A 19,124-nucleotide genomic window follows, 5' to 3' on the forward strand; every position below is an offset into this window, starting at 1 on the left:
GGAAAGAGATGATGGTAGAACACTAAAAACACAGGGAGATGAAAGTGTGCAGTACAGCAAGGGAGCAGGGAATCAGGGCAGGTCTGGTCTGGCTTATACTGCACTTAGCATTTTGCTTGTTTTTTCATGTAATTTTGCCTGGGAAAAAAGAGAGGAGGGAGCTACAAGGATAGAAGTGATTGTTACTAGACTATATTTTTATCTAATGGAAAATATTCATTTTTTAACACAGCACTTACATAGGAATAAATTCGTTTGAGAAATTGACTTTTTTTTTTTTTTAGCACAGGCTACAATTTCAAGAGTATTGAATAATATATGCTGTTACCAGCAGTACTGGGATATTCTCAGAACTGCTTTTTTTCTTTTTTTTTTTTTTTTGGTGGAAATAATACTGTAGCTTAGAAACAGACACACAGGCCCCTTAAAATGAAAGCAAATCTCACTTCAAGTTGAGTCTGATGCCTAAGCAGACAAAATTCACATTGCTTCAGATTTGTATCTCCGTTTTAAGTAATCCTAGAGGGTTGAAAGGCTGCTTAGGAATATTGTAAATAAAGGACATGTAGCAGGACCTTTCAGTTGATGTTCATAGCTAAAGGTGAGAAAAGGCTAGGTTTCATGATGATTGATTAAGTTCGGTGTTGTACTATGCCTGCAACTTAACAGCAGTTATCAGTAGTCAGGATGGATTGTAAACAGTATATTCTATTAATTTTATTTTAAAATATCATGTTCTTGACTGTAATTCTTTCTTTATGACTATTTGTCCAAGAATCGCCTTCATTTTTGTGGAAGCAAGGAAAAATGTTTCATCCCTACTGTCATGCAACACCTATGGGTTGCAGCTTTGCTTAGATCTACATTTCATGCTCATAGCTCTAGCCCTAACATATGCAGCTGTGCTAATGGAACTTGAAAGTTTTGGTCAAGGCCCACTGATTCCATGGTACGCATTGAGCGCTGCACCCTGAAAGCTAAATCAAATGTGAATACATGATTTTTTTTTCTTTTGTACCAGTTATTAGTTATGCTGCCTTAATCTTGCAGCTCTTTGGATCTTCCTGAGCCTTCTGTTGCAAGATAAAAGCAGGTTTTAATTTGACATTGACTTGACTTTCAGATAACTCAATTTTTAGCAGCAAGTAAGTAAGATTTTTAAATGCACTTGAATAAAATTGGTACTCTGTGCTAATTCTCATTAGAGGATTAAACTATAAGCATTTTATGAAGTTATTCTTCATGAAGTTATTTTAATCAATTTGACAGAAAAAATAGAGGAACTCAAAATAGAGGAAAGCACCATTATTGAGACGCTTCCAAGCAGTAAATTATTTGTCTACTTTGAATATAAAAAACCAAGTACCCTTTAATTTATAGAGAGCATGCTGGGCAAACTGTATGAAGTTGTTTTTTTTTTCTGGCCCTCTACTAAAAAAATTACCAGAAACATGATTTAATTTTTGTTTGTTATTCTCTATTATACTTAAATCTTGAGTTTGAAGAGGATAGGTGTTATACTTTCTTCCTGCTTCAGTTGTGAAAACTAACAGAATTCTCACTACTGATCCAGATATATTCCATAGGAGGGGGAAGATCTACCTATGTGTGAGAGGGCAGTGAAGAGGTTGCTGAAGAATAAACCAGAAAAAGTCTCATGATTTAAAGATAACTTTTTTTTTTTTTCCATGAATAGAGGCTCTTGTTTTTCATACATATCCTGGGCAAAGGTAACCAGATATTTCATAGTGGTATTCTTTCTGTTGTATTGAGTTGTGTAAAAGGTTTTTATCTTTCTTTTTGCCCTTCTGTGATAAAAATCATCTCCCTTTCGTATGTCATCTTATGTCTGTCCCAGTGGTTTATGTCATGTCCTGGGAGGATGAAAAAGAAGTATCTTCCTTTCTGAAAAAGTAGTGTGACCTGACTACCCTCAGGTGGCTAAGGATAAGGGAATGAAGTGGTTCAGGAAGCAGAATTGCAGTGGCCAAGTGATGAGAATAAAACTAGAAGGCTCTGTGCTGCTTTGTGCTTTGGGAGAGAAAGGAAGCAGTACTGGAGCTTTGTAAAAAAGTAGATGATGATGTTGGAAAAAGACTAGGAAGGAAACTGATTTACCAGGGAAGGGAAACAACTTCAAATACTTTAATGTTGAATTGGAATGATGTTGTGCTTATTTATATTCTGACAAGGAGAACCTGATTTGTTTCATTCTATTATTCTAATAATATTAGATGTCCCGTATTCTAATTAGAGACCAGCAACCATCTCATGGAATACCGATGGTATACATACAGATATTAAAAAGTGTGTCCAGTGAGTGGAATGGTTGTGAACTTGTTTAAAAGTGATAGAAATTTGTAATAGCTATTACAAATACTAACTTGCTGATGGATGCTATATAGTTATTTCCCATTTGAAGCATATATAATATCTCTTTTTCACTTCAGTCACTGTGCTTCTTTTGTATTCAAGCTTAATACACTCTTAACAGGTCATATAAATCTACTGAGTTAAAATACATTGTTACAACAATTTGCTTTAATTACAAAATATCACATGTTCTATTTAACTGTGAGTTTAATGAATGACTATTTAATTAAGGGCTTTAAATCAGGTAATCAGTTTGCATCACTGGGCAACGAGTAATCAGTTTATAACATGAAGTTGAACAGTAAAAAGGAGCAATAGGCAAATCTTTCCCTGCTAGTGTTTATTGGCTAATTAAATTATCTGGACTCTGGGGTACATATAAAACAGGGACTGAATGGTAGGTAGTAAGGATACCAGAGGAGGGTACTTGACAAGACTTGATGAAGCAATGGAAATATCGATAGAGGCTTGTCGAACAGTTCACTATCTATACTACATCACATTTGGAAACAGAATATCTTATGCCTTTGCTCATCTTTGGCAAATACATTACAACTCTAATAATGAAACATCATTTATTGTTAACTATGATATAAAAGAACAAACCATTTAAGATTTTCTTCTTGCCGTCTTAAAATCCCCCCCCTTTTTTTCCAGCTTTACTTTCTCTTTCCAGTTCTATCACGTTAAATTACTTCTAATTGAATGAAATTTATTCTGCTTTTTCTTGCAACACCTAGTGTTTACATCAGTACCTTTCAGAACACGTGCAGTCATTGAGTATACTCGCATCCTGAGGGTGATACACCTTCTAAAGGTGTAAAGTGAGGAAAAAAGACTTAGTCACTCTCCCCACTTGTATTTATGATTATAAACAAAAGTCTTTGTATTATTTTTCTGCTGTCATCCATTCAGATTTTTGTTTAATAGATTGTAAGAATAAAGGGACCCATTCTGGTAATCCATGATGCATTTTCTAGGCCTTAAGATTTCAGCCGACAATCCTAATATTTGCTTCCAGAGCTCTGGCTGATCTATTGAATCATTTTAGAAAGACAGTCAATCTAAAAATAGGAAGTGATGCATAATCCAGTACAATGCTGAGAAGTTATCCTTATATTTTATTTCCTTTATTGTTAAAGCTTACATCTTATTTCTGAGTTTGTTTTGCTGTCCTTCAGCTGAGCCTAGATGAACTGTAAACTAAAGAGCTTTTCCTTCTCAAGGAGACCCTAATTTTATACTATAGATTTAGCAGCTCATATTGTTTCTTCTAAGTAGTAATTTAAAGCAGGTAATTCCTAAAGGTTAAATCTCAAAACAATTATTTGGGAAATGCTAGTGGTCTGTTAAAGATAGTCTAGTTCAGCTGAGAGACCAAAATGAAGCAAATGAGCAGAGTATGGGGGAACTGTCATGGATTTGGTTATTAGTTTTACCTTTAAGGCTTTCAGATTTCATAAACAGTTGAAACCTTTTTTCTGTGTAGTTTTGGAAGCGGGAATTAAAAGGTCTTGGTCTGCCATTCTTCTAGATACAACTTGAAAATATGTATTTCTTCATATCAACCTTATATTGCTTGCACAAAATACTAGATCTTTATAGTATGCTGACTGAAGAAGTTGTTTTCTAATTTTTGCAGCTGTTTTATATTGAGTTTTTTGTCTTGACTTTCTTCTCAGATTCCAATTTCAAGACATTCAAGGGCTATTTGTTTGGATTATAAAAATAGGAAAAAATGAAGATGGGTTGGAGTCTTGAGATTAGGTTAATCACTCTAAACATATTTTAAAAACAACTGCAATTTTAATTCAGCTTAATAAGAACTGAACAACATCTGCAGCAGAAAAAAAGGAACCTGTGATCATAACACCTTTCACTGTCTTACTGGACTAACATTTTAAGCAATCAATGACTAACTATAGGTGGCACTGAGAGTAAATATTACAGGAGCTGAACAGGAAAACTCATAGCTTTAGAAACCAGCTTATTTCTGGTTGTATAGAAGCAGTACTCAGTGATTTTCTGAATATTTTTACATTGTTTAGTATATTTTTATTAATTCTCACCGGAAATAATTGAAATCCTTCAGCTGATCTCAGCTGGTTATAGAAGTTGGGTACTGGATTCAGGAGATATTTAGCCTAAATGTCTTGTGGCCTAATTTTTGTCTTATTAGCTTGTTGGTCTTTTGACAGATCTGGACAGCATGTCTTCTCCCAGCAGCAAGCAGCATCTCAAGGCTCTCAAGTCTTATGTATGCAGCTGCAGAAGATTCAGAGTTGTAATATTGTACCAGATGTTCTTCCTTTCACCCAGCTGCATCCTGGTTCTCTTGCTATGCTAGCAAAACTGTTCTGGGAGAAAACAAAGGGATGCTGAGTTATGTCAGGGAGGGGCCTGGCACTGTTATGTTTCTTTGTGGCTCTCTTACCCCTTCTCTGTACAATTAAGTGCTCTGAGATGTGCTAGGAAGGAGTGTCAGCCTTTGAGGCACTGTGGCCCTTGGTGTCTGTGAATAGTACATGCGTCACTATATTTTTCCTGTCAGTCTTTTTGTCCAGAGAGGCTCAGTATCCCCAGCATAAAGCTTGCAATGCCAATTGGAAGGATCAGCATCATTAATAATGTAATGTTACTTTCCACTTTCAATTCCAAATATAATAACCAAGCAAGAAACTGTCAGTAGAAACTGCACAAAGGCAACTGTCCCAGCATTATTCACCTTCATAAGTCAAAGTAACATGAGGTTGTGTTCAATGTAAAGGGAAGTCAGACTGAAGCAGGACTCTGGAAATAGTACAGAGGTGGAAAGCCCATATAGCCCATATTACAAGTTTCCCTGTTACGTCTCAGATAAGGTAAAAAACAGCAGTGCTAAGGCAATATAATATGTGAATAAAAAAGAACTACAATTTTGCAAGGTAACTGGTAGCTATTTTAGTAGTAAAATTTATTTTTAAATGTTGAGTTGTGAAATATTAAGTACAGTATGATATTAAATACAGTGAAATATTAAGTACAAAAATGAATGGATGAAATAATGTTTATACATTGAAGAGTTTTGCTCAGTACTCTTGGAAGCCTAAAAAAACCCAAAATGCCTGCTTGGTCTGAAGTTACAATATATTCTAAAAGTAATCTTTCAGCCATCCTTCTAAAAGGTGTGACTGAAGCTGATTTTCCATTGCTAGCATTAGTATCAATGACACCTGTGTAGTGCCAAGTAGATGATGCAAGAGGTGCATAATAATGAAATTATGTAACTCTATTTTTCTTTTTTCCCCAAAGGGCTTAGATTGTTTATACTGGTTTTGATCTAATATGAGCTGATAAAGGCCAGATGCCCCTATTCTGCGTAGGAATTATCACTGCTTCACTCATTCTTATGAAAATGCTTTTTACGATGTGGAAATTGGAAGAATTTAGAAGTGCTTCTGAGAATGATTCACAGAACTTCTCAGGTTTTTCTAGTTTCCTTAGTCCTTTACTATGAACTCAGTCTTTACTTTCATTCACAACTTAGCAGAAAACATTGTGCAAGTCATGTAACAGGGTGAATGGCCATTTGCCACAGCCCTGGTACCTGGAGCTCACCTTCTCAGACAAACAGATTTGTGTGAATAGATTTCACACCAGAGGTTCAAAGAGCTTCTGAAGTCAGAGGCCAAAGCTGAGATACATGTAATTAAATTTATTTAAATTTATTTTGTGCATGGCATATTTTTGATGTTGCATATCTACTGTAGTTTCTCTCAGCTCTTCTATCAGCATTGATCCTGTAAAGGTTGAGAAACTGTATTTTAGTGTTAGTTCTTGAGAGAGTGAGAGAGTGCTCACAGTTCTTGAGGTGAGGCCGTGAGAGGAAAAGAAGGGAAGAGGAGAAAGCTTCCTTTTTTTCAGGAAACACTGCCTTCATAGTACAATGCTCTTTCGATGGTGGCTTGAATGCTGTTTTCATTACACAAATAAACTGCTTTCTCACTATTTCATATGATTGAACTCGAAGCAACGAAGTTTTCTATGGAAGAGATAGATATGCAAGTGGTTTTTAATTCTTTGCCATCTTTGTCTCCAAGACAAAGTCTCAAATACCTACCATTTGGGGGTTAAATGATCTAGGAAAGCTTTGTTCCTTTCTCAAACAGCAAATTGTCTGATTTGTTGGTTTTAAAAAACTTCCATAAAATACGTTTAAAATGCAGTGTGTGGCAGTACCATTTTTGGTTTGCTGCTGATGTGAAACCTACAATACATAAGACTATTACTGAGCTGAAGCCAAGAATCTTTCTTTTAAAAATTAAAAGGTTTTTTTTCTCTGAACTGACATCCTGACATGGCATGTGTCATAATTTCATAGAATACTATTCTTTGCCTTCAGCCATTTAAAAAATAATAAGTCTATTGTTCCATAATTACTTTGATAGTGTTTTAAAAAGTCGAAAAAATGGTCTGTTATCTTAATGGTGTTAAGCCTTTATTTTTCTTAACTGACATTTTATAATTTCATTAGAAATTCCTTCTCATTGAAAGCATGAAAGTTTTGATTGTTCTAATGTAACTGTGAGGGGATGTATAACTCTTTTTAGCCATGATATCTAGCTGTTGAACTGTACAGATAGATACATGTGACCAGCACTGGTAATATCAACTGGAGCACTGAAATAATTAAATTATGTTGACCTCCCAGTACCCAGGAGTGCTTGCACCACAGGCATTTTGTGTTTGAAGAGTAAATTATTATTTTGGATAACAGAACAAAAACTGAATCCTCCTTATTTTCTACGCAACAGTTTGGTCTTAACTTCTCTCATATTGCAACAGTCTTTTATAAAGTACTATATACTGAGTCTGTATTTTTCACGTATTTAGTTATAACTATATAAAATTATAGTAGAATTGAAATAAAGCAACATTGTTTAGTTTTGTACTTTAAAATTTCTTGTGTACAATCCATGTGTTCTTTTTAGTTATGGTCCAAGCTGATGTTACTGTTACTTTTATCTTTGTATAACTTTATATGTTATTCCAGTATTTTCTTCAGCTCAGAAGTGCTACTCCGACCTGTTTCTGTTTTCAGAAAAAAAAAAGGACTGTTTTTTAATGTGTAGGCATGGTCTGGATTTAGGAACTCAGTCCCATTTCTAAAGTGTATTTTTCCAGAAAAGAATTAGTGTATTTTGATCTATAGTCAGATAAGTAATACTCATACATTCCACTCCAATGGAAGCATCAAAAGCTGTAAGAGAGAGGGTGAACAAACTGGAAAAGACAGAATGAGAAAATTTGGTTTAAAAATGTTAGGTCAAAAAGAAAGCAAGGAAATACTTTCTACAGCAGGCCTCACGTTCAGTATTAAATGCTGCCTACCTCTTTACCCACCTCTTTGGTTTGTTAACAGTACCAGCTATCATCAAGAGACCAAAACCCTGGAAAAGGCCTTGGCCTTTCTGAATGACTGAGATGTACTCATTCATGTTCTCCTCCATGATGTTCCATGATCTTTGGTGTCAGGTTCCCCAAATGTTTCAGAGCCTATGATGGACCCAAAAAAGGATGTTGGTTGTGAATTGATGAGCAGTTTAAGGAATATAGATGACATCTAGGATGGTGTTCCCAAGTTGTTGTCCTGTTCAGTGAAAAAATGTCCACAGGCAAGGCAACAAGCACACCTCCATGAGCACTTACTTGTGATTTTATGTAGTAGCACTAACAGCAAATATCCCACAGGCTGTGGGAGCTGGGCAAATGGACTCACTGGGCTTTCCACTCTTCTTACTCACTGCTTTCAATTACATTCCCACAGGCTAAGTAATTTGTTTCAGGCCTATGAGGTAGTGTGAATTAATCTCCAGACTGATTTTATTCTACTACTTACTGCTAAACAGCTGGCAAAAGACTTCCTTTTAACTGAACTGTTCCTCATTTTCTTATTGTCTTCAATAACACAGAAGGAACAGAAACATGGACATGATTATCAATTATTATCATCACTTATTTACATCTGCTTGAAATTCTAGATGTTAGAGAAGCCTGCATGTTTTTACTCAGTATAAGAAAAATATTTTCATTGAAGACCCACAACTTCTTGATAATTCTTTTGGTACCTCTTGCTGTACAGAGTCTCCAAGAACATGCTATTTTGATGTGGTTATCATATATTGCCTGCTATTTCCTACAGTTATAAGTAATATAATGTTCTGGAAGTTCTAAGGTGGATTAATTTCTAGGTAGCCTTTGCATAAAGATTTATTTTGAAGTATGGAAACAATAATTTAAATTGGTGCAATACTTTCTGCCAGCATATTTACTCCCAAGGTGCATATAGCAACTGTGTGTATGCCAGCATTCCATGAACATAACCTTTTACACAGCTTTCAAAATGTGCAACTTTAACTTCTTTCCATCATAATTTATTCTTCATTTAAGTTTATTTGCATTGATTTTTTATTGTTAAAATAAATAAAGGCCAAGTTGCATGCTGTCTAAGCCACACGGATCTATTAGAACCAGTTATTTTGTTCTCCAAAAACAGCTCCAGCTGGCATGTATGGGATATGCCTGCATGTGAGTGAGAGCAGAATTACTCTCCCTTGGTCATGGGGAAACCAGGCTGTAAGTGGAAGAAAACCACTTTGTACCAGTTTTGACTTTGGTTTTTTTTTTTAGTTTATAAATATGCAGTGGGCATCTCCTTCACTATCATGAAAGAAATTTCAAAGTCATTTCCCCAGATGCACGCAGAATGTGTCTCAATATTTTTTTAGGGAGATACAATTGCTTTTCTTGGATGCAGCAAGACCTTGTTCTCTGTCATACCCTCAGTTGTAGTGTCCATTACTTCCTAGTTGAGGGAGATTGAGTCTTACACTAGCAAAGCACAGAAGGCAGCTTTGTTTATATTGTTTATGCCCTGTTGACCATTTTGTGAATGCACCCAAAAGCCAACCTTCTCCTCTGAAGGCCAATGGAAGGTGATAGTCTTCCCTGAGTTATGGCTGTTGTCAAGCATTTTAAAGACATTTCAAGAGGCATGAGTTATGGAAGATGTTAATCACCAGAAACGGTTCTCCTTAAGAGGCTTAGCTTTCTTACTCTAGTAAGACATCCTGGGAAATGCATTGCTACCTTTCCTTGCCCACTACCAGCAGGTATTTTGATTGTAAATCAGGTTGAGCTATTATGTGGAGCAACATAATCTTCCAGTTTATAGAGATAATGGGGTCTCAAAAATCAAAATAAGTCTTTAGATTGAACAGTCTCTTAGTCATTGTTAGGTAGTTTCCACTAATGTTTTCTATGCAGTGGATCAACTTGGTTTACTGGTAGCTATAAACATGAGTACAGCTACTCTAAAAGCTTGGGAACGGATTTTGAATTTAGCACTTGCAGGCAAGGTGTAAAGGCTGACAGACAGCTCAGCATGGGTCAGGGCAGAAGCAGAAACTCTTGCAAAATGTATTGCCAAAACAAGAAAGGAGATGATAAATTTACATATCTGCAGGGCAGAGGTGAGAAACTAAATCTCCTGAAATTTGTGAAGGGGTAGAAGAAAATAATGCAGTCAAACAATCTACAGAAAAACAATTATCCACTAGGTCAAAGTTGCTCATGGCTGACTGGGCAGGTAAAGGTGGGGTGAAGGTTATCGTAGTGATACGTATTGTCACCTTTCAAGAATAAAAGAGGTGCTTTATATGACTGCATCCCACTTGGGGAGGGCACTGCCCTGCCCATGGTGTGAGCATCCTCCCTCTCTTACTGGCACAGCCCCAGGCCTGCTGCTCCTTGATAATTGCTGGAACCAGCATTGGGTGCCCCAGGTAGAGCTTAAATGGAGCCCCTGGGCAGGGGTGTGCATGGGGGTCCCACATGGATGGTGAAAGTCTGGTGCTGCTGCAACCTGATGGCATTGTGCAGAAAATGGTAGTTCTGGCTTCCAGACCTAGTTGAGATGACTGGGTGTTCCAAGGTTAGAGAGGGCTGGGGTCCTGTGCCATATGTTGAAGCATAAAAACAAGTTGGACTTTTAAAAAAACATGCACTAGTGCTGTTCATGCTTACTAAACTATCAGCAACTAGCAATATAGTCTCCAAGAGTGTGTACAGAAAGGGCAGCAAGTGTTTTTCTCCCCTAAGTATCGATGGGTTTGATTGAGGGACAGGCAGAGAGATAACATGCCAGCAGAGAAAATAGTGCTCTTGCAGCCGGTTGCTGGGATTTTTGTGTTGTTTCTTAAGGGAACTTAAGGGCACTTAGCCTAAAGAGAGGGAGATGAGAAAAGTGAAAGGGAAGGAAAAGGTAAAGGGAGGGATTGAGGAGAGAGAGGAGCAAAAAGATGGTGCTGTGGAGCGAAAGCAGAATGTGAGAAGGATGTTATCTAAATGTAGCATTGGTAAGTAAGTTATTAGAGCGAATGTATGATTGACTGGAGAATGTTAGCAAAAGTTTAAATCTCTTAGTAGGTCAGTTAACCACTGGCCATGTTGGTTTCTTTCAGGCATGCATAGCAGTATTTCTTGGTTTTTGCAGCAAATATTTTTTAAAAAATATTTTATGGCTAGAACTTTGGGGCCTTGAATATTTGTTATGATAGAATATGACCATACTTGCATATCTTTCTGTTCTACAAAATCATTATATCTTTAAAAAAACTTAAAAGACAGGTACACTGTGTGCTTTTTGGAGAACACACCCACACACCCCGATCTTTATCTGATTGAAAACCTAAACTAAAATACTCGTATCCAGTCATGTCTGTCCCAAATAATTCTCTGAAAAATACTTATTTTGCGCCTGATATGATTACTACAGCAAGTGAAGGTTAATGTGCTTGTCACCTCAGAGGAAATGGGTGCAGTCATTAACGGGTGCCTGTTTCTCTTTTCTGTTAGTATCAATGGCTCAAATACTTCTCTGAACATCAGATTTACTTCCTGCTTTTTATCTCTTCTCCTCTCCCTCAACCTCTATGATTCCTTCCAGTCAGGTTAACTTATTTTCTTTTGAGGCAGTCATTCATCAATTTATTCTGAGAACTACAGCCAATACAGAAACCCATTAAATCTATATAACACGTTAATCTCAACTAATAATTACTCATTAATCTTGCTGGAATTACATATTTTCTTCAGCCCATTGCCAAGTCACAAGCCTGAGGAAAAAAAGTTGAGGTATTTAATCTGTTTTGTAAAGTTTGTTAATGACAAATTCTGGCTGACAGATTGGAAAATTAGGTCTACTGTGTTGGGGTGCATTCAGTTTAAAAAACTGATTAACTATATGCCAAGCTGTCAAAGAAATTTTGCATGAAAAAAGATATGTTGTTAACATTATGTCTGTGCCCAGTGATTTCATAATGTCCATTTTAAATATACATGGAAAAAAATAAATCAGCAGCATGCAGCCATTTTCAAAGAGTGGAGTTTTGAAACTAACAAAACAGAAGCCTGAAACAGCTTTTTCTACTCCTTCACACCCATTTTTTTTCCCCTATGTTTTTGACTTTTTTATTCCCTCTAAAATTTTAGTTAGATCTGTTTGCTAATTGAATTGGACACAGACTTTGGCTTTCCTTGAGAGCTCCTCCTTATTCTTGCCCTCCTACCAAACCACGGCTGCATCCTGGGAAACTCTCTTTTCCAGTGCAGTGAGATTTGCTGACACCGATAGGTCATAACCTAGGATGATTTAGAAGTCCCACACTTGATAAATAATTCAGCCTATTTTATGGCTATTTGCTTAATATCCCATTTCTGCAGAGTTGGTAAAGTGTCTGACAAAAGGTCAAATTAAATGTGCAGCTTCTCTGTGTTCAACTTCTGCTGCTTCCTGGTGCTGCTGTTAGTATATCTCTACTTCTGATTGATTTTCTTAATTCAAAAAATTGATGCCAAAAGTCTTTTCTAATGAAAAGCTTGTTTGTCAATACTCTCCACTCCCTTTATGGATTTCTGTTATGTTTTCCTTTTGGTTTCTAGCTCCTGACCTGTTTATATTCTGGTTTGCTTGAATACCCAAATGTTCTCCAGACAAAATAGCACATTTGCTCTCATCTTCTGTATCACATCATGCTCTTTGGTGAAGAGCATAATTTCATTTTTGAGATCTTTTGGGGAGCAGACAGCAGCCTCCTGTTACCAGGCCAGTAGAGTGTTTTTCTATTCAGAGAGAGAAGAAAAATAACGTGTTGTGAGCAGCAAGTTTTTATTCCTGGTCAGAGATGAATTCCCAGATAAAAGAATTTATTTCTTCTTTGCCTTGTGACACAAAGCCAGCCTTAAAAAGCCTTCTACTTGTTCAAAGTGACTCGGAGGCTGAAGAGGTGACACTATGTAAGACTGAGTTTGACACGCATCCACTTGTTCTCTGGATTCAAAGTACCCTTTTGGTTCTTCAACTCTTTTTAGTTTGATAGAAAACCCATCATAATGTTTGACTATTACAAAGCTTCAGCATCACAGATGTTGAACTTCACCTGACACTTGTATACATCATGCAAGATGTAACAAGTGAAATTGGGTTATAGTTGTGGTGAAGAATTATTTCTGTCACTGATCACCACACCAGCAATGGAGTACACAGCTATAATAACACATTTTCACATTTCATTTGTTAGTTCCAATATTGATTTAATCTTTTTCTGAGATACCTTTTTTCTGCTTGAACTTACTTTGCCATTAAATAATGCAATTTTGATGTTTTCTTTATTCAAATAATAATTTTAACTAAAAAATCCTACATTTGAGGGGAAAATAGTGCACATTACACAGTTCTCTTAAGATTTTGTACAACAGATAGTATCCTCTTATTCATTTGGTTTTCCATGGTTCCATGTAGCCACTATGACAGGTAGATTGTTGAGATATATGAATTCACGTGTGACAGAAGAACCTGCCCTCCTTTCATTTCTTACTGTTACACAAAATACTGGTCTCCAAGAACAGCAGATCTAATGACAGGGTTTCCTCTGCTAATGCAGAAGATTGTTTCTCACATGGGGCATGTCTTCATGCACCCCTTCTTTCTCCTGTTATCGCTACATAGCACAGGTTAGCAACGAAGACTGGAAAATAAGAGAGGAAAAAATTTCCTTAGCATCATGGCTTCTGTGCCCTGCTTTATGTCTGCATTAAAGCTTTTAAATATTGTAAGAGTGCTAAATAGTATCTGATAGCATTGACCATTGAGCTTAGCCTATGAGACAGGAAGAGTATTTGAGATGAGTTTATCTATCAGGTCCTGTGGTTCTGATGATGAGCAAATCAACAGAAAATAAATAAATAAATATGGAGATTACACTGTTTGGAACAGTCTACTTTTTTTTTTTTTTTTTTTTTTTTTGGCCATTTTTTTCATCCACCTGCCTTTCTTTCTCTAATACAATGCCCAAAGCATCGTCCTATAGCGAGGCTCTGCATAGACAGGTGCTGTTTCAGACATCCATGTTCTTCTCTCTGTGAATCTGGGACTATCTCCAGCATTCCCATTTAAGTACAAGTTTCCACTGCGATTAGCAGAGTTCATCCAATTTGAATTTGTTTCTGTTTGTGAGCATTTATTGGAGGATGAGAAGCTGGGTGTATGAATGGTCCCTTTTAGATGGAGACAAGGGGAAGCAGGAGTTATAACGGAATAATTCTAACTTCAGATAAGAAAGGAAAAAAGGAGATACAAGTCCCCAAGGCTGGGGGAAAAATAAAACAAACAAAACCCCCCCATATATATATATGTATAATCCCATTTATTTTCTGTTACTACTTCAAAATACAGACAGTAGCAGAAATAACTACTCTGTACGATCTGGAAATCACAGGCAGTCACAAATTAGGTGGCAGCCATTTCAATTCCCAAGAATAAAGCTAAAATTGTATGTGTGATATGGAATGATATGGAGTGATTCTAACATCTGTGCATTTACCAGCCTACCCATAGCTCTGTCATTGTCACACACTGGCAAGTTTCATTGTGGCAGGTGCTTGCCATTTCCAGTATGTATGACACTCCTTTAAGGGGTTGCTGGTCGTTTCCAACAGTATGAGGTGTTTTATGAGCCCTATAAAAGGGACTGCTTGTCAGTCTGGGACTGGTAAAACATATTGCCTCCAGATGACAATTCTGAAAATGAAGCTGGCTGAAGGTAGTAGGGGAAGTGTTTTCATATTGAAAATAGACATGTTAGTATACCTATGTCATAGCAAATACCCATCTCATAGCAGAATCCTGAGGTGATCCATACTGTTTATAAAACAAGCTATTTCTTAATAAAGAAATAGAAAAGAATTCTTGGGTACCACGAGCACAGGGTCTACAGTAGGAAAATACATGATAGGAGAAAAGCCACTATGGGTACAAATGTAAATTTTGACAAAGGGCAAAATAATTTTTCTTTTTTCAGAACTGACCTTTATTTTTGATGTTTTACTTAATAGTACTGCCCCAGCAGATCACACTTGCAGATTTGATTGCTGTGAATATATATTTATAAGCAGAAAACATGAAATGCAGTTAGTTAAACTCTGTAGCTGCTAGTCATTTGGTAAGAAACTTGCAACAAACTCTTAGAATTGCAAATCTTGATTTGCAAAAACTGTCTGAACAACATATCCAGAAAACCTCCTTGTAATTCACAGAAATTGCCACTGACATAATTAGTTGGGATTTAAGTACTGTGCTTCCATAAGCACTTAGCTCTCCATGGTAATTCTATTTGACCTAAATATGCTACTACTGCAATCAGATTGCGTTTTACTTCTGGTTTCCAGAAAGTCATGGAAGTGCCCAACCCTTCTGAAATAGTTTTGGTTTTCTACTCTCTGACTTAAAAGTGGCTCATATTCTGCAAAATTCTTACTGAGGGTCAAAAAGCTTTCCAGAATAATTGGAGAGCTGATATAAAATGGTAGTTGGTTATCAAATCTTCAAATGCTCAATCATTTTTTTCTTTTTTCTTAATGAATTGGTTGTTCCACAGTAAAACAGAGCAAGTTTCAAAGACTCTGCTAGTCATTATTGTTGCAGAACATAAAGAGCAAAAGTTGGTGGAAGTAAGTGCTGTACACTACTGTCTACTCAGACCCTAAGAAAAGCTTTTTTTATTATGCAAGAACAAAATCCCCTATTTACACTACTTGACTGAGCTGAGTTTGTCATGGAAGGGAAATTGTAGGGATCTTCAGAATCATCATGCACAGTATAAAAGAAAACCCTTTCTTGTTTTTACAGTGGTCTTCACCACAGGGTTACAAAATCAAGAGAGAGACACAAGTAAAACTCAATAAGAGACTGTGACACAGGCCTGAGCCTCTGAAAAAGACCTGAGGCTTTGCAGAACTTGCAGTTCTATTTCATGGTAACTTTAGTGCCATAAACGAGAAAATGTTAGTAGAGAAAAGGGAAAGATACTGGAGAAATCTCTAAATATGCTAGATTGTCAAGCAGAAGAACAGCTGAATGTGCCCTGGAAAAAAGAAAACCCAACACAGTATAGAAACCACTACTAAATCAGTGCAGGAAATATTTGGCTGACTTCAAGTGAAAGAGTCTTATTTCTGCTTTGTCCAGCGGTTTTTCATGTGCAGGTGTCCTGTTGGCTCACTAGACACATTAAGGAGAACACAAGCTAACCCTTGACTCTGGCCTCAGTTCAGCTCCCTTGTGATGTTCACAGATTTATCTCTTCTGAAAAACATAGATCTGAGTATGTATGTTTTTCTTTCAAATTACAAAGAATCTACCTAGTTGCTACACTCTTGATGTTTGGAGATGTTTTAAATGATTCAAGGCCATGTAGTGATAGGAGCAAGGGTAATGATTTTAAGCTGAAAGAGGGGAGATTTAGATTAGGCATTAGGAAGAAATTCTTCACTATGAGGGAGGTGAGACACAGGAACAGGATGCCCAGGGAGGCTGTGGTTGTCCCGTCCTTGGAAGTGTTTGAGGGCAGGATGGATGGGGGTTTAAGCAAGCTGGTCTAGTGGATCGTGTCCCTGCCTATGCAGGAGGGTTGGAACTAGATGAGCTTTAAGGTCTCTTCCAACCCAAACCATTCTGTGAACCGTTTTTGAAGAACAAGAGTGAAAAGGATGGGAATGTACGCTGGTGTAGATAAAAGTGTGGTTGTCGATGTTAGCATAAAAACACTGAATTGAGGTTCACAGAAAACCATTCATGTGCTGCAAAAGCGATATACAAATCACGCAGCTGACCTCTTTTCTTGGTGTCCCAACTTAAAGGCAGTTTCCTTTAGTATTTATTAGTGGAATACATAAAATACATTATAGGACTTCTTTTTACTTCTCCCTGTCCAAACTCTCAGATTTTGCACAGCTTCAGCATACAAGAAGTCAAACATGAATAGAGCACTTAGCAATTTGATCAATTTTAAGTGTATAGGAAGTATTGTGATGAAGAAACAGTAATAGGAGGGGTATATGGGTATGGAATTAATATGGTTCTCTTCCACTTTCATTTATCAGTTTTGTGAGATGGGATCCCTTTATAATAAGATAGTAATCTTTACAAATGTCTAATTATTGAACAACTCTTTCACGAGTATGTGGCAATCCATTTTAATACCAACCATTGATCTTGGCAATGAGAGTGAAATCCCTTTGAATTTTATTGGTAGGTTAAATTTCTCTGTTAAATATGCTGTAAAATTGTGTGTGTGTTGTGCACTGCTGGAATAGATGCAATGGCTTTATAGTGCCTGTTTAGTTATTTTTCAACAGAGCTTTCCAGAGATGGTGATGCATATTAGCACATTGAAATGAAACAGGGTGGCTGTTCACAGCATTTCAGTGAAAGAGAACGTGCTCAGACTGCTGTGTAATTAATTACCCCTTGGAGGTATTACTTCATGTGGAGTAGATTTTCTTCTATTAAATTGCCATTTATTTGTGACCTTTAATTTATCATAAACAGTCTTCTTTTCTGCAGCCTAGGCAGCGATGGAGAACAAAAAGAAATTGTTGCGCTGCTCTCCTTAAATGACACTTACAGCTTGGCAGAGTTACAAGGAAGCTAGTAGGTTTGCCATTCAGGAACTAAAATAATAAAGGGCTTTACGATGTAATTTCCCATCCATTGCCCCCAGCAACATTTTGCCTTCTTGAAATTTCAGAAATACAGTTAACTGTTGGGTTTTCCGCTTCAAAAGTTTCTAGGAGAAGCAGCTGATTGTGCCCTTATTCCAATTATTACTATTGCATTGCCCTCAGCAGATTAAAAGAAATTTCTCGTGCTAAACCTCTTAACCTGTTTACCTACTTTCTGGTTGTTTTTTTCCCTTCTGTCCCCTGTGAGCGAGTTAAGTCTGCCCCAGGGAGTGCAGATAAACTCAGGGAAGGTTGGTAGAAGATGAATCGATGGGGTTTTTTTTCCCTTCAGACCCTGAAATGTTGCTGTTCCTTCCTCTGCGTAAATTGTGTCTTGTGAAATCAAGCAAAACTGACCTCAGCTTCGCTGTGACATTTCGAGAGAAGACTACTGAAATGTGCACTGAAATTTTATTGCTCCAAATCAGTAGTGGTAATTGTTAATGGCAATGGATGTTAGGTGCCTGGTCATTGGGGTTTGGAGAATGGGGGTAGCTCTTTCAAAGTAGAAAGGAGCCATTTCATGAAGATCTGGGTTGAATAAGGAATTCAAAGAAAATGCTGTAATGCAAGCCTCTGGTTCAGTCCTTCAGCCTTCAACCTAAACATTGGCAGCAAATAATGAAGTCTGTCTGCTATGGCCTTTTAAATTAAAATAGTTGCAATAATCGCATTTAGTTTAATTAAAAACATCAGGAAGGGAAGGGCTCATGTTTTGAGTTTAAGCTGACAGTTTATTCACATGAAGTTTCTGAATATGAAGTTCATATTTCTGTGAAAGGGACGGTTATTTTTCCTGACAGGATCTTTGTACACAAAATAATCAAAGAGTTGTTTTCCTGCAGTTGTTGAGTTAGCACAGGTGTTGATCAAGTGAAGTATGCAGAATGAACAAGTCCCTTTAGCAAGAAATCCTCAGAAGCAGTTCTGTCTTTTTGACTTCGGCAGAATAATTGAATTACTTAACCATTTGCACCGCACTGAAGGATGATAGTGATCTTTTACAGGCCTAATTACATCTACAGGGGTCTCGCACAGGGTTGTAGGAACCTGTCATTAATATTGCTTGAGCCCCATTTCCACCTTTGGCGTCCCGATCCTTGATCCCAGACACCTTCGGGGTGTGAGGAGTGATCCTGTACGTAAGGTAAGAGTTGTCACTTAGAAGGTGTGTTGGAGCCTTGGAGTGCTCGGTGCTGGAAGCCAGGCCAAGCATTTATCCTTTTAACCTTGCTTTCCACCTTGCCAGTTTTTGCCCTACACACGCTTTGAAAAGAACAATGGAGTGCACGTTAGTTTTATTTTCTGGATGCCTGTGTATTTAAGAGAAGAGTTTCACAGTTGCAGGTTACACAGCCTGCACAGCTGAAGTTCTAAAAAAAACCGTAAAAGCTGTGCCCCCAAACCCGGTGTTTTGTGTTGTAAGAGCGTGAGCAGCTAAAGAATGTGGGTTTTGGTTAATTCGGCGCGATGTTGCGCTGTGCCGAGATCCTGCAGCAGCCTATCAACCTTTCCCCTCCGCTAGGAAACCTAAACAAACCTACACCCGCACGGAGCGGATCGATCTGCCCGATGGCAGCGCGGGCAGCGTTTGCCTGGGCTGGGGCCGGGGGCAGGCCCGGGGGCAGGCCCGGGGGCAGGGCCGGGGGCAG

Source organism: Chaetura pelagica, unplaced genomic scaffold (genome assembly GCF_000747805.2).
Source record: "Chaetura pelagica isolate M959 unplaced genomic scaffold, ChaPel_1.0 scaffold317, whole genome shotgun sequence".
NCBI classification, from domain to species: domain Eukaryota; kingdom Metazoa; phylum Chordata; class Aves; order Apodiformes; family Apodidae; genus Chaetura; species Chaetura pelagica.